We start from the raw sequence: 18,206 nt of genomic DNA on the forward strand, positions 1-18,206 counted from the left end.
TGAACGACGGAAACGAACTGAACGACGGAAACGATCTGAACGACTGAAACGATCTGAACGACTGAAACGATCTGAACGACTTAAAAGAGCTGATGAGGGAAACGATCTGAACGAGTGAAACGATCTGAATGACTGAAACGAACTGAACGACGGAAACGAACTGAACGACGGAAACGATCTGAACGACTGAAACGATCTGAACGACTGAAACGATCTGAACGACTTAAAAGAGCTGATGAGGGAAACGATCTGAAACGATCTGAACGACGGAAACGATCTGAACGACTGAAACGATCTGAACGACGGAAACGATCTGAACGACTGAAACGATCTGAACGACGGAAACGAACTGAACGACGGAAACGATCTGAACGACGGAAACGAACTGAACGACGGAAACGATCTGAACGACGGAAACGATCTGAACGACGGAAACGATCTGAACGACTTAAAAGAGCTGAACGAGTGAAACGATCTGAACGACTGAAAAGAGCTGATGAGGGAAACGATCTGAACGACTGAAACGATCTGAACGACGGAAACGATCTGAACGACTGAAACGATCTGAACGACGGAAACGATCTGAAAGACAGAAACGATCTGAACGACTGAAATGATCTGAACGACGGAAACGATCTGAACGACAGAAACGATCTGAACGAGTGAAACGATCTGAACGACTGAAACGAACTGAACGACTGAAACGATCTGAACGACTGAAACGATCTGAACGACGGAAACGATCTGAACGACTTAAAAGAGCTGATGAGTGAAACAAACTGAACGACGGAAACGATCTGAACGACTGAAACGATCTGAACGACTGAAACGATCTCAACGACGGAAACGATCTGAACAACTTAAAAGAGCTAATGAGGGAAACGATCTGAACGAGTGAAACGATCTGAACGACAGAAACGATCTGAATGACAGAAACGATCTGAACGAGTGAAACGATCTGAACGACTGAAACGATCTGAACGACTGAAACGATCTCAACGACGGAAACGATCTGAACAACTTAAAAGAGCTAATGAGGGAAACGATCTGAACGAGTGAAACGATCTGAACGACAGAAACGATCTGAATGACAGAAACGATCTGAACGAGTGAAACGATCTGAACGACTGAAACGATCTGAACGACGGAAACGATCTGAACGACTGAAACGAACTGAACGACTGAAAAGAGCTGATGAGGGAAACGATCTGAACGACTGAAACGATCTGAACGACTGAAACGATCTGAACGACGGAAACGATCTGAACGACGGAAACGATCTGAACGACGGAAACGATCTGAACGACTGAAACGATCTGAACGACGGAAACGAACTGAACGACTGAAACGATCTGAACGACTGAAACGATCTGAACGACGGAAACGATCTGAACGACGGAAACGAATTGAACGACGGAAACGATCTGAACGACTGAAACGATCTGAACGACTGAAACGATCTGAACGACTTAAAAGAGCTGATGAGGTAACCGATCTTAACGAGTGAAACGATCTGAACGACTGAAACGAACTGAACGACTGAAACGATCTGAACGACTGAAACGATCAGAACGACGGAAACGATCTGAACGACGGAAACAAACTGAACGACGGAAACGATCTGAACGACTGAAACGATCTGAACGACGGAAACGATCTGAACGACTTAAAAGAGCTGATGAGGTAAACGATCTGAACGACTGAAACGATCTGAACGACTGAAACGATCTGAACGACTTAAAAGAGCTGATGAGGGAAACGATCTGAACGAGTGAAACGATCTGAATGACTGAAACGAACTGAACGACTGAAACGATCTGAACGACTGAAACGATCTGAACGACTGAAACGATCTGAACGACGGAAACAAACTGAACGACGGAAACGATCTGAACGACTGAAACGATCTGAACGACTGAAACGATCTGAACGACTTAAAAGAGCTGATGAGGGAAACGATCTGAAACGATCTGAACGACGGAAACGATCTGAACGACTGAAACGATCTGAACGACGGAAACGATCTGAACGACTGAAACGATCTGAACGACGGAAACGAACTGAACGACGGAAACGATCTGAACGACGGAAACGAACTGAACGACGGAAACGATCTGAACGACGGAAACGATCTGAACGACGGAAACGATCTGAACGACTTAAAAGAGCTGAACGAGTGAAACGATCTGAACGACTGAAAAGAGCTGATGAGGGAAACGATCTGAACGACTGAAACGATCTGAACGACGGAAACGATCTGAACGACTGAAACGATCTGAACGACGGAAACGAACTGAACGACGGAAACGATCTGAACGACGGAAACGATCTGAACGACGGAAACGATCTGAAAGACAGAAACGATCTGAACGACTGAAACGATCTCAACGACGGAAACGATCTGAACAACTTAAAAGAGCTAATGAGGGAAACGATCTGAACGAGTGAAACGATCTGAACGACAGAAACGATCTGAATGACAGAAACGATCTGAACGAGTGAAACGATCTGAACGACTGAAACGATCTGAACGACTGAAACGATCTCAACGACGGAAACGATCTGAACAACTTAAAAGAGCTAATGAGGGAAACGATCTGAACGAGTGAAACGATCTGAACGACAGAAACGATCTGAATGACAGAAACGATCTGAACGAGTGAAACGATCTGAACGACTGAAACGATCTGAACGACGGAAACGATCTGAACGACTGAAACGAACTGAACGACTGAAAAGAGCTGATGAGGGAAACGATCTGAACGACTGAAACGATCTGAACGACTGAAACGATCTGAACGACGGAAACGATCTGAACGACGGAAACGATCTGAACGACTGAAACGATCTGAACGACTGAAACGATCTGAACGACGGAAACGATCTGAACGACGGAAACGAATTGAACGACGGAAACGATCTGAACGACTGAAACGATCTGAACGACTGAAACGATCTGAACGACTTAAAAGAGCTGATGAGGTAACCGATCTTAACGAGTGAAACGATCTGAACGACTGAAACGAACTGAACGACTGAAACGATCTGAACGACTGAAACGATCTGAACGACGGAAACGATCTGAACGACGGAAACGAATTGAACGACGGAAACGATCTGAACGACTGAAACGATCTGAACGACTGAAACGATCTGAACGACTTAAAAGAGCTGATGAGGTAACCGATCTTAACGAGTGAAACGATCTGAACGACTGAAACGAACTGAACGACTGAAACGATCTGAACGACTGAAACGATCAGAACGACGGAAACGATCTGAACGACGGAAACAAACTGAACGACGGAAACGATCTGAACGACTGAAACGATCTGAACGACGGAAACGATCTGAACGACTTAAAAGAGCTGATGAGGTAAACGATCTGAACGACTGAAACGAGCTGAACGACTGAAACGAGCTGAACGACTGAAACGATCTGAACGACGGAAACGATCTGAACGACTGAAACGATCTGAACGACTGAAACGATCTGAACGACTGAAACGATCTGAAAGACGGAAACGATCTGAACGACGGAAACGATCTGAACGACTGAAACGATCTGAACGACTGAAACGATCTGAACGACTTAAAAGAGCTGATGAGGGAAACGATCTGAAACGATCTGAACGACGGAAACGATCTGAACGACTGAAACGATCTGAACGACGGAAACGATCTGAACGACTGAAACGATCTGAACGACGGAAACGAACTGAACGACGGAAACGATCTGAACGACGGAAACGAACTGAACGACGGAAACGATCTGAACAACGGAAACGATCTGAACGACGGAAACGATCTGAACGACTTAAAAGAGCTGAACGAGTGAAACGATCTGAACGACTGAAAAGAGCTGATGAGGGAAACGATCTGAACGACTGAAACGATCTGAACGACGGAAACGATCTGAACGACTGAAACGATCTGAACGACGGAAACGAACTGAACGACGGAAACGATCTGAACGACGGAAACGATCTGAACGACGGAAACGATCTGAAAGACAGAAACGATCTGAACGACTGAAACGATCTGAACGACGGAAACGATCTGAATGACAGAAACGATCTGAACGAGTGAAACGATCTGAACGACTGAAACGAACTGAACGACTGAAACGATCTGAACGACTGAAACGATCTGAACGACGGAAACGATCTGAACGACTTAAAAGAGCTGATGAGTGAAACAAACTGAACGACGGAAACGATCTGAACGACTGAAACGATCTGAACGACTGAAACGATCTCAACGACGGAAACGATCTGAACAACTTAAAAGAGCTAATGAGGGAAACGATCTGAACGAGTGAAACGATCTGAACGACAGAAACGATCTGAATGACAGAAACGATCTGAACGAGTGAAACGATCTGAACGACTGAAACGATCTGAACGACGGAAACGATCTGAACGACTGAAACGAACTGAACGACTGAAAAGAGCTGATGAGGGAAACGATCTGAACGACTGAAACGATCTGAACGACTGAAACGATCTGAACGACGGAAACGATCTGAACGACTGAAACGATCTGAACGACGGAAACGATCTGAACGACTGAAACGATCTGAACGACGGAAACGATCTGAACGACTGAAACGAACTGAACGACTGAAAAGAGCTGATGAGGGAAACGATCTGAACTACGGAAACGATCTGAACGACTGAAACGATCTGAACGACTGAAACGATCTGAACGACGGAAACGATCTGAACGACGGAAACGAACTGAACAACTGAAACGATCTGAACGACTGAAACGATCTGAACGACGGAAACGATCTGAACGACGGAAACGAACTGAACGACGGAAACGATCTGAACGACGGAAAGGATATGAACGACTGAAACGATCTGAACGACGGAAACGATCTGAACGACGGAAACGAACTGAACGACGGAAACGATCTGAATGACTGAAACGATCTGAACGACTGAAACGATCTGAACGACTTAAAAGAGCTGATGAGGGAAACGATCTGAAACGATCTGAACGACGGAAACGATCTGAACGAGTGAAACGATCTGAACGACTGAAACGAACTGAACGACTGAAACGATCTGAACGACGGAAACGATCTGAACGACTGAAACGATCTGAACGACGGAAACGAACTGAACGACGGAAACGATCTGAACGACGGAAACGAACTGAACGACGGAAACGATCTGAACGACGGAAACGATCTGAACGACTTAAAAGAGCTGATGAGGGAAACGATCTGAACGACTGAAACGATCTGAACGACGGAAACGATCTGAACGACTGAAACGATCTGAACGACGGAAACGAACTGAACGACGGAAACGATCTGAACGACGGAAACGATCTGAACGACGGAAACGATCTGAACGACGGAAACGATCTGAACGACTTAAAAGAGCTGAACGAGTGAAACGATCTGAACGACTGAAACGATCTGAACGACTGAAACGATCTGAACGACAGAAACGATCTGAACGACTGAAACGAGCTGAACGACTGAAAAGAGCTGAACGACTGAAACGATCTTTAAGGACTGAAACGATCTGGACGACTGAAACGATCTGAACGACGGAAAAGAGCTGAACGACGGAAACGATCCGAACGACTGAAACGATCTGAACGACTGAAACGATCTGAACGACAGAAACGATCTGAACGACTGAAACGAGCTGAACGACTGAAAAGAGCTGAACGACTGAAACGATCTTTAAGGACTGAAACGATCTGGACGACTGAAACGATCTGAACGACGGAAAAGAGCTGAACGACGGAAACGATCTGAACGACTGAAACGATCTGAACGACGGAAACGATCTGAATGACTGAAACAATCTGAAAGACGGAAAAGAGCTGATGAGGGAAACGATCTGAACGACTGAAACGATCTGAACGACGGAAACGATCTGAACGACTTAAACGATCTGAACGACTTAAACGATCTGAACGACTTAAACGATCTGAACGACTGAAACGATCTGAATGACGGAAACGATCTGAACGACTGAAACGATCTGAACGACTTAAACGATCTGAACGACTGAAACGATCTGAACGACTGAAACGATCTGAACGACTTAAAAGAGCTGATGAGGGAAGCGATCTGAAACGATCTGAACGACGGAAACGATCTGAACGACTGAAACGATCTGAACGACGGAAACGATCTGAACGACTGAAACGATCTGAACGACGGAAACGAACTGAACGACGGAAACGATCTGAACGACGGAAACGATCTGGACGACTTAAAAGAGCTGATGAGGGAAACGATCTGAACGACTGAAACGATCTGAACGACGGAAACGATCTGAACGACTGAAACGATCTGAACGACTTAAACGATCTGAATGACGGAAACGATCTGAACGACTGAAACGATCTGAACGACTTAAAAGAGCTGATGAGGGAAACGATCTGAAACGATCTGAACGACGGAAACGATCTGAACGACGGAAACGATCTGAACGACTGAAACGATCTGAACGACTGAAACGATCTGAACGACAGAAACGATCTGAACGACTGAAACGAGCTGAACGACTGAAAAGAGCTGAACGACTGAAACGATCTTTAAGGACTGAAACGATCTGAACGACTGAAACGATCTCAACGACGGAAACGATCTGAACAACTTAAAAGAGCTAATGAGGGAAACGATCTGAACGAGTGAAACGATCTGAACGACTGAAACGATCTGAACGACGGAAACGATCTGAACGACTGAAACGATCTGAACGACGGAAAAGAGCTGAACGACGGAAACGATCCGAACGACTGAAACGATCTGAACGACTGAAACGATCTGAACGACAGAAACGATCTGAACGACTGAAACGAGCTGAACGACTGAAAAGAGCTGAACGACTGAAACGATCTTTAAGGACTGAAACGATCTGGACGACTGAAACGATCTGAACGACGGAAAAGAGCTGAACGACGGAAACGATCTGAACGACTGAAACGATCTGAACGACGGAAACGATCTGAATGACTGAAACAATCTGAAAGACGGAAAAGAGCTGATGAGGGAAACGATCTGAACGACTGAAACGATCTGAACGACGGAAACGATCTGAACGACTTAAACGATCTGAATGACGGAAACGATCTGAACGACTGAAACGATCTGAACGACTTAAAAGAGCTGATGAGGGAAGCGATCTGAAACGATCTGAACGACGGAAACGATCTGAACGACTGAAACGATCTGAACGACGGAAACGATCTGAACGACTGAAACGATCTGAACGACGGAAACGAACTGAACGACGGAAACGATCTGAACGACGGAAACGATCTGGACGACTTAAAAGAGCTGATGAGGGAAACGATCTGAACGACTGAAACGATCTGAACGACGGAAACGATCTGAACGACTGAAACGATCTGAACGACTTAAACGATCTGAATGACGGAAACGATCTGAACGACTGAAACGATCTGAACGACTTAAAAGAGCTGATGAGGGAAACGATCTGAAACGATCTGAACGACGGAAACGATCTGAACGACGGAAACGATCTGAACGACTGAAACGATCTGAACGACTGAAACGATCTGAACGACAGAAACGATCTGAACGACTGAAACGAGCTGAACGACTGAAAAGAGCTGAACGACTGAAACGATCTTTAAGGACTGAAACGATCTGGACGACTGAAACGATCTGAACGACGGAAAAGAGCTGAACGACGGAAACGATCTGAACGACTGAAACGATCTGAACGACTGAAACGATCTGAACGACAGAAACGATCTGAACGACTGAAACGAGCTGAACGACTGAAAAGAGCTGAACGACTGAAACGATCTTTAAGGACTGAAACGATCTGGACGACTGAAACGATCTGAACGACGGAAAAGAGCTGAACGACGGAAACGATCTGAACGACTGAAGCGATCTGAACGACGGAAACGATCTGAATGACTGAAACAATCTGAAAGACGGAAAAGAGCTGATGAGGGAAACGATCTGAACGACTGAAACGATCTGAACGACGGAAACGATCTGAACGACTTAAACGATCTGAATGACGGAAACGATCTGAACGACTGAAACGATCTGAACGACTTAAAAGAGCTGATGAGGGAAGCGATCTGAACGACTGAAACGATCTGAACGACTTAAACGATCTGAATGACGGAAACGATCTGAACGACGGAAACGATCTGGACGACTTAAAAGAGCTGATGAGGGAAACGATCTGAACGACTGAAACGATCTGAACGACGGAAACGATCTGAACGACTGAAACGATCTGAACGACTTAAACGATCTGAATGACGGAAACGATCTGAACGACTGAAACGATCTGAACGACTTAAAAGAGCTGATGAGGGAAACGATCTGAAACGATCTGAACGACGGAAACGATCTGAACGACGGAAACGATCTGAACGACTTAAACGATCTGAATGACGGAAACGATCTGAACGACTGAAACGATCTGAACGACTTAAAAGAGCTGATGAGGGAAACGATCTGAAACGATCTGAACGACGGAAACGATCTGAACGACTGAAACGATCTGAACGACGGAAACGATCTGAACGACTGAAACGATCTGAACGACGGAAACGAACTGAACGACGGAAACGATCTGAACGACTGAAACGATCTGAACGACTGAAACGATCTGAACGACTGAAACGATCTCAACGACCGAAACGATCTGAACAACTTAAAAGAGCTAATGAGGGAAACGATCTGAACGAGTGAAACGATCTGAACGACTGAAACGATCTGAACGACGGAAACGATCTGAACGACTGAAACGAACTGAACGACGGAAACGATCTGAACGACTGAAACGAACTGAACGACGGAAACGAACTGAACGACTGAAACGATCTGAACGACGGAAAAGAGCTGATGAGGTAAACGATCTGAACGACTGAAACGAGCTGAACGACTGAAACGAGCTGAACGACGGAAACGAACTGAACGACTGAAACGATCTGAACGACTTAAAAGAGCTGAACGACGGAAACGATCTGAACGACAGAAACGATCTGAACGACTGAAACGATCTGAACGACGGAAACGATCTGAACGACTGAAACGATCTGAACGACTGAAACGATCTGAACGAGTGAAACGATCTGAACGAGTGAAACGATCTGAACGACTGAAACGATCTGAACGAGTGAAACGATCTGAACGACTTAAACGATCTGAACGACGGAAAAGAGCTGATGAGGTAACCGATCTGAACGAGTGAAACGATCTGAACGACAGAAACGAACTGAACGACGGAAACGAACTGAACGACTGAAACGATCTGAACGACGGAAAAGAGCTGATGAGGTAAACGATCTGAACGACTGAAACGAGCTGAACGACTGAAACGAGCTGAACGACTGAAACGAGCTGATGAGGGAAATGATCTGAACGACTGAAACGATCTGAACGACAGAAACGATCTGAACGACGGAAACGAACTGAACGACTGAAAAGAGCTGAACGACTGAAACGATCTTTAAGGACAGAAACGATCTGGACGACTGAAACGATCTGAACGACGGAAACGATCTGAACGACGGAAACGAACTGGACGACGGAAACGATCTGAAAGACAGAAACGATCTGAACGACTGAAAAGAGCTGATGAGGGAAACGATCTGTACGACTGAAACGATCTGAACGACTGAAACGATCTGAACGACGGAAACGATCTGAAAGACGCTAACTATCTGAACGACGGAAACGATCTGAACGACGGAAACGATCTGAAAGACGCTAACTATCTGAACGACGGAAACGATCTGAACGACTGAAACGATCTGAAAGACGCTAACTATCTGAACGACGGAAACGATCTGAACGACTGAAACGATCTGAACGACTTAAAAGAGCTGATGAGGGAAACGATCTGAAACGATCTGAACGACGGAAACGATCTGAACGACGCAAAAGAGCTGATGAGGGAAACGATCTGAACGACGGAAACGATCTGAACGACTGAAACGATCTGAACGACGGAAACGATCTGAACGACGGAAACGATCTGAACGACGGAAACGATCTGAACGACTTAAAAGAGCTGAACGAGTGAAACGATCTTAACGACTTAAACGATCTGAACGACTGAAACGATCTGAACGACGGAAACGATCTGAACGACTTAAAAGAGCTGAACGAGTGAAACGAACTGAACGACTGAAACGATCTGAACGACTGAAACGATCTGAACGACGGAAACGATCTGAACGACGGAAACGATCTGAACGACGGAAACGATCTGAACGACTGAAACGATCTGAACGACGGAAACGATCTGAACGACGGAAACGATCTGAACGACTGAAACGATCTGAACGACGGAAACGAACTGAACGACGGAAACGATCTGAACGACTGAAACGATCTGAACGACTGAAACGATCTGAACGACGGAAACGATCTGAACGACGGAAACGAACTGAACGACGGAAACGATCTGAACGACAGAAACGATATGAACGACTGAAACGATCTGAACGACGGAAACGATCTGAACGACGGAAACGAACTGAACGACGGAAACGATCTGAACGACTGAAACGATCTGAACGACTTAAAAGAGCTGAACGACGGAAACGATCTGAACGACAGAAACGATCTGAACGACTGAAACGATCTGAACGACGGAAACGATCTGAACGACTGAAACGATCTCAACGACGGAAACGATCTGAACGACTGAAACGATCTGAACGAGTGAAACGATCTGAACGACTTAAACGATCTGAACGACGGAAACGATCTGAACGAATGAAACGATCTGAACGACTTAAACGATCTGAACGACGGAAAAGAGCTGATGAGGTAACCGATCTGAACGACTGAAACGAACTGAACGACGGAAACGAACTGAACGACTGAAACGATCTGAACGACGGAAAAGAGCTGATGAGGTAAACGATCTGAACGACTGAAACGAGCTGAACGACTGAAACGAGCTGAACGACTGAAACGAGCTGAACGACGGAAACGAACTGAACGACTGAAACGAGCTGAACGACTGAAACGAACTGAACGACTGAAACGAGCTGAACGACTGAAACGAACTGAACGACGGAAACGAACTGAACGACTGAAACGATCTGAACGACGGAAAAGAGCTGATGAGGTAAACGATCTGAACGACTGAAACGAGCTCAACGACTGAAACGAGCTGAACGACTGAAACGAGCTGAACGACGGAAACGAACTGAACGACTGAAACGAGCTGAACGACTGAAACGAACTGAACGACTGAAACGAGCTGAACGACGGAAACGAACTGAACGACTGAAACGATCTGAACGACTTAAAAGAGCTGAACGACGGAAACGATCTGAACGACAGAAACGATCTGAACGACTGAAACGATCTGAACGACGGAAACGATCTGAACGACTGAAACGATCTCAACGACGGAAACGATCTGAACGACTGAAACGATCTGAACGAGTGAAACGATCTGAACGACTTAAACGATCTGAACGACGGAAAAGAGCTGATGAGGTAACCGATCTGAACGAGTGAAACGATCTGAACGACTGAAACGAACTGAACGACTGAAACGATCTGAACAACTGAAACGATCTGAACGACGGAAACGATCTGAACGACGGAAACGATCTGAACGACTGAAACGAACTGAACGACGGAAACGAACTGAACGACTGAAACGATCTGAACGACGGAAAAGAGCTGATGAGGTAAACGAACTGAACGACTGAAACGAGCTGAACGACTGAAACGAACTGAACGACTGAAACGAGCTGAACGACTGAAACGAACTGAACGACGGAAACGAACTGAACGACTGAAACGATCTGAACGACGGAAAAGAGCTGATGAGGTAAACGATCTGAACGACTGAAACGAGCTGAACGACTGAAACGAGCTGAACGACTGAAACGAGCTGAACGACGGAAACGAACTGAACGACTGAAACGAGCTGAACGACTGAAACGAACTGAACGACTGAAACGAGCTGAACGACGGAAACGAACTGAACGACTGAAACGATCTGAACGACTTAAAAGAGCTGAACGACGGAAACGATCTGAACGACGGAAACGATCTGAACGACGGAAACGAACTGAACGACTGAAACGATCTGAACGACTGAAACGATCTGAACGACGGAAACAAACTGAACGACGGAAACGATCTGAACGACTGAAACGATCTGAACGACGGAAACGATCTGAACGACTTAAAAGAGCTGAACGAGTGAAACGATCTGAACGACTGAAAAGAGCTGAACGAGTGAAACGATCTGAACGACTGAAACGATCTGAACGACGGAAACGATCTGAACGACTGAAACGATCTGAACGACGGAAACGAACTGAACGACGGAAACGATCTGAACGACGGAAACGATCTGAACGACGGAAACGATCTGAACGACTGAAACGATCTGAACGACTTAAAAGAGCTGATGAGGTAACCGATCTGAACGACTGAAACGATCTGAACGACTGAAACGATCTGAACGACGGAAACGATCTGAACGACGGAAACGAACTGAACGACGGAAACGATCTGAACGACAGAAACGATATGAACGACTGAAACGATCTGAACGACGGAAACGATCTGAACGACGGAAACGAACTGAACGACGGAAACGATCTGAACGACTGAAACGATCTGAACGACTGAAACGATCTGAACGACTTAAAAGAGCTGATGAGGGAAACGATCTGAACGAGTGAAACGATCTGAACGACTGAAACGAACTGAACGACTGAAACGATCTGAACGACTGAAACGATCTGAACGACGGAAACAAACTGAACGACGGAAACGATCTCAACGACTGAAACGATCTGAACGACTGAAACGATCTGAACGACGGAAACGATCTGAACGACTTAAAAGAGCTGATGAGTGAAACAAACTGAACGACGGAAACGATCTGAACGACGGAAACGATCTGAACGACTGAAACGATCTGAACGACGGAAACGATCTGAACGACGGAAACGAACTGAACGACGGAAACGATCTGAACGACGGAAACGATCTGAACGAGTGAAACGATCTGAACGACTGAAACGAACTGAACGACTGAAACGATCTGAACGACTGAAACGATGTGAACGACGGAAACGATCTGAACGACTTAAAAGAGCTGATGAGTGAAACAAACTGAACGACGGAAAAGATCTGAACGACTGAAACGATCTGAACGACTGAAACGATCTCAACGACGGAAACGATCTGAACAACTTAAAAGAGCTAATGAGGGAAACGATCTGAACGAGTGAAACGATCTGAACGACTGAAACGATCTGAATGACAGAAACGATCTGAACGACTGAAACGATCTGAACGACTGAAACGATCTGAAAGACGGAAACGATCTGAACGACGGAAACGATCTGAACGACTGAAACGATCTGAACGACGGAAACGAACTGAACGACTGAAACGATCTGAACGACTGAAACGATCTGAACGACTTAAAAGAGCTGATGAGGGAAACGATCTGAAACGATCTGAACGACGGAAACGATCTGAACGACTGAAACGATCTGAACGACGGAAACGATCTGAACGACTGAAACGATCTCAACGACGGAAACGATCTGAACGACTTAAAAGAGCTGATGAGTGAAACAAACTGAACGACGGAAACGATCTGAACGACGGAAACGAACTGAACGACGGAAACGATCTGAACGACTGAAACGATCTGAACGACGGAAACGATCTGAACGACGGAAACGAACTGAACGACTGAAACGATCTGAACGAGTGAAACGATCTGAACGACTGAAACGAACTGAACGACTGAAACGATCTGAACGAGTGAAACGATCTGAACGACTGAAACGAACTGAACGACGGAAACGATCTGAACGACGGAAACGAACTGAACGACGGAAACGAACTGAACGACGGAAACGATCTGAACGACGGAAACGAACTGAACGACTGAAACGATCTGAACGACTGAAACGATCTGAACGACGGAAACAAACTGAACGACGGAAACGATCTGAACGACTGAAAAGATCTGAACGACGGAAACGATCTGAACGACTTAAAAGAGCTGAACGAGTGAAACGATCTGAACGACTGAAAAGAGCTGAACGAGTGAAACGATCTGAACGACTGAAAAGAGCTGATGAGGGAAACGATCTGAACGACTGAAACGATCTGAACGACGGAAACGATCTGAACGACTGAAACGATCTGAACGACGGAAACGAACTGAACGACGGAAACGATCTGAACGACGGAAACGATCTGAACGACGGAAACGATCTGAACGACTGAAACGATCTGAACGACTTAAAAGAGCTGATGAGGTAACCGATCTGAACGACTGAAACGATCTGAACGACTGAAACGATCTGAACGACGGAAACGATCTGAACGACTGAAACGATCTGAACGACTGAAACGATCTGAACGACGGAAACGATCTGAACGACGGAAACGAACTGAACGACGGAAACGATCTGAACGACGGAAACGATATGAACGACTGAAACGATCTGAACGACGGAAACGATCTGAACGACGGAAACGAACTGAACGACGGAAACGATCTGAACGACTGAAACGATCTGAACGACTGAAACGATCTGAACGACTTAAAAGAGCTGATGAGGGAAACGATCTGAACGAGTGAAACGATCTGAACGACTGAAACGAACTGAACGACTGAAACGATCTGAACGACTGAAACGATCTGAACGACGGAAACAAACTGAACGACGGAAACGATCTCAACGACTGAAACGATCTGAACGACTGAAACGATCTGAACGACGGAAACGATCTGAACGACTTAAAAGAGCTGATGAGTGAAACAAACTGAACGACGGAAACGATCTGAACGACGGAAACGAACTGAACGACGGAAACGATCTGAACGACTGAAACGATCTGAACGACGGAAACGATCTGAACGACGGAAACGAACTGAACGACGGAAACGATCTGAACGACGGAAACGATCTGAACGAGTGAAACGATCTGAACGACTGAAACGAACTGAACGACTGAAACGATCTGAACGACTGAAACGATGTGAACGACGGAAACGATCAGAACAACTTAAAAGAGCTAATGAGGGAAACGATCTGAACGAGTGAAACGATCTGAACGACAGAAACGATCTGAATGACAGAAACGATCTGAACGACTGAAACGATCTGAACGACTGAAACGATCTGAAAGACGGAAACGATCTGAACGACGGAAACGATCTGAACGACTGAAACGATCTGAACGACGGAAACGAACTGAACGACTGAAACGATCTGAACGACTGAAACGATCTGAACGACTGAAACGATCTGAACGACTTAAAAGAGCTGATGAGGGAAACGATCTGAACGAGTGAAACGATCTGAACGACTGAAACGAACTGAACGACTGAAACGATCTGAACGACTGAAACGATCTGAACGACGGAAACAAACTGAACGACGGAAACGATCTGAACGACTGAAACGATCTGAACGACGGAAACGATCTGAACGACTGAAACGATCTGAACGACTGAAACGATCACAACGACGGAAACGATCTGAACGACAGAAACGATCTGAATGACAGAAACGATCTCAACGACGGAAACGATCTGAACGACTTAAAAGAGCTGATGAGTGAAACAAACTGAACGACGGAAACGATCTGAACGACGGAAACGAACTGAACGACGGAAACGATCTGAACGACTGAAACGATCTGAACGACGGAAACGATCTGAACGACGGAAACGAACTGAACGACTGAAACGATCTGAACGAGTGAAACGATCTGAACGACTGAAACGAACTGAACGACTGAAACGATCTGAACGAGTGAAACGATCTGAACGAATGAAACGAACTGAACGACTGAAACGATCTGAACGACTGAAACGATCTGAACGACGGAAACGATCTGAACGACTTAAAAGAGCTTGATGAGTAAAACGATCTGAACGAGTGAAACGATCTGAACGACGGAAACAAACTGAACGACGGAAACGATCTGAACAACGGAAACGATCTGAACGACTGAAACGATCTGAACGACAGAAACGATCTGAACGAGTGAAACGATCTGAACGAGTGAAACGATCTGAACGACAGAAACGATCTGAATGACAGAAACGATCTGAACGAGTGAAACGATCTGAACGACTGAAACGATCTGAACGACAGAAACGATCTGAACGACTGAAACGAACTGAACGACTGAAAAGAGCTGATGAGGGAAACGATCTGAACGACTGAAACGATCTGAACGACGGAAACGATCTGAACGACTGAAACGATCTGAACGACGGAAACGATCTGAACGACTGAAACGAACTGAACGACTGAAAAGAGCTGATGAGGGAAACGATCTGAACGACTGAAACGATCTGAACGACGGAAACGATCTGAACGACTGAAACGATCTGAACGACGGAAACGATCTGAACGACGGAAACGATCTGAACGACTGAAACGATTTGAACGACAGAAACGATCTGAACGACTGAAACGATCTGAACGACGGAAACGACCTGAACGACGGAAACGAACTGAACGACGGAAACGATCTGAACAACTTAAAAGAGCTAATGAGGGAAACGATCTGAACGAGTGAAACGATCTGAACGACAGAAACGATCTGAATGACAGAAACGATCTGAACGAGTGAAACGATCTGAACGACTGAAACGAACTGAACGACTGAAACGATCTGAACGACTGAAACGATCTGAACGACGGAAACGAACTGAACGACGGAAACGAACTGAACGACGGAAACGAACTGAACGACGGAAACGATCTGAACGACGGAAACGAACTGAACGACGGAAACGATCTGAACGACTGAAACGATCTCAACGACGGAAACGATCTGATCAACTTAAAAGAGCTAATGAGGGAAACGATCTGAACGACTGAAACGATCTGAACGACTGAAACGATCTCAACGACGGAAACGATCTGATCAACTTAAAAGAGCTAATGAGGGAAACGATCTGAACGACTGAAACGAACTGAACGACGGAAACGAACTGAACGACGGAAACGAACTGAACGACGGAAACGAACTGAACGACGGAAACGATCTGAACGACTGAAACGAACTGAACGACGGAAACGAACTGAACGACGGAAACGATCTGAACGACGGAAACGAACTGAACGACTGAAACGATCTGAACGACTGAAACGATCTGAACGACGGAAACGATCTGAACGACTTAAAAGAGCTGAACGAGTGAAACGATCTGAACGACTGAAAAGAGCTGAACGAGTGAAACGATCTGAACGACTGAAAAGAGCTGATGAGGGAAACGATCTGAACGACTGAAACGATCTGAACGACGGAAACGATCTGAACGACTGAAACGATCTGAACGACGGAAACGAACTGAACGACGGAAACGATCTGAACGACGGAAACGATCTGAACGACGGAAACGATCTGAACGACGGAAACGATCTGAACGACTGAAACGATCTCAACGACGGAAACGATCTGATCAACTTAAAAGAGCTAATGAGGGAAACGATCTGAACGACTGAACCGATCTGAACGACTGAAACGATCTCAACGACGGAAACGATCTGATCAACTTAAAAGAGCTAATGAGGGAAACGATCTGAACGACTGAAACGATCTGAACGACTTAAAAGAGCTGATGAGGGAAACGATCTGAAACGATCTGAACGACGGAAACGAACTGAACGACGGAAACGATCTGAACGACGGAAACGATCTGAACGACGGAAACGAACTGAACGACTGAAACGATCTGAACGAGTGAAACGATCTGAACGACTGAAACGAACTGAACGACTGAAACGATCTGAACGAGTGAAACGATCTGAACGACTGAAACGAACTGAACGACTGAAACGATCTGAACGACGGAAACGATCTGAACGACTGAAACGATCTGAACGACGGAAATGAACTGAACGACGGAAACGATCTGAACGACTGAAACGATCTGAACGACAGAAACGATCTGAATGACAGAAACGATCTGAACGAGTGAAACGATCTGAACGACTGAAACGATCTGAACGACGGAAACGATCTGAACGACTGAAACGAACTGAACGACTGAAAAGAGCTGATGAGGGAAACGATCTGAACGACTGAAACGATCTGAACGACGGAAACGATCTGAACGACTGAAACGATCTGAACGACGGAAACGAACTGAACGACGGAAACGAACTGAACGACGGAAACGATGTGAACAACTTAAAAGAGCTAA

Source organism: Blennius ocellaris, assembly GCF_963422515.1.
Source record: "Blennius ocellaris genome assembly, contig: SCAFFOLD_25, whole genome shotgun sequence".
Classification (NCBI taxonomy): domain Eukaryota; kingdom Metazoa; phylum Chordata; class Actinopteri; order Blenniiformes; family Blenniidae; genus Blennius; species Blennius ocellaris.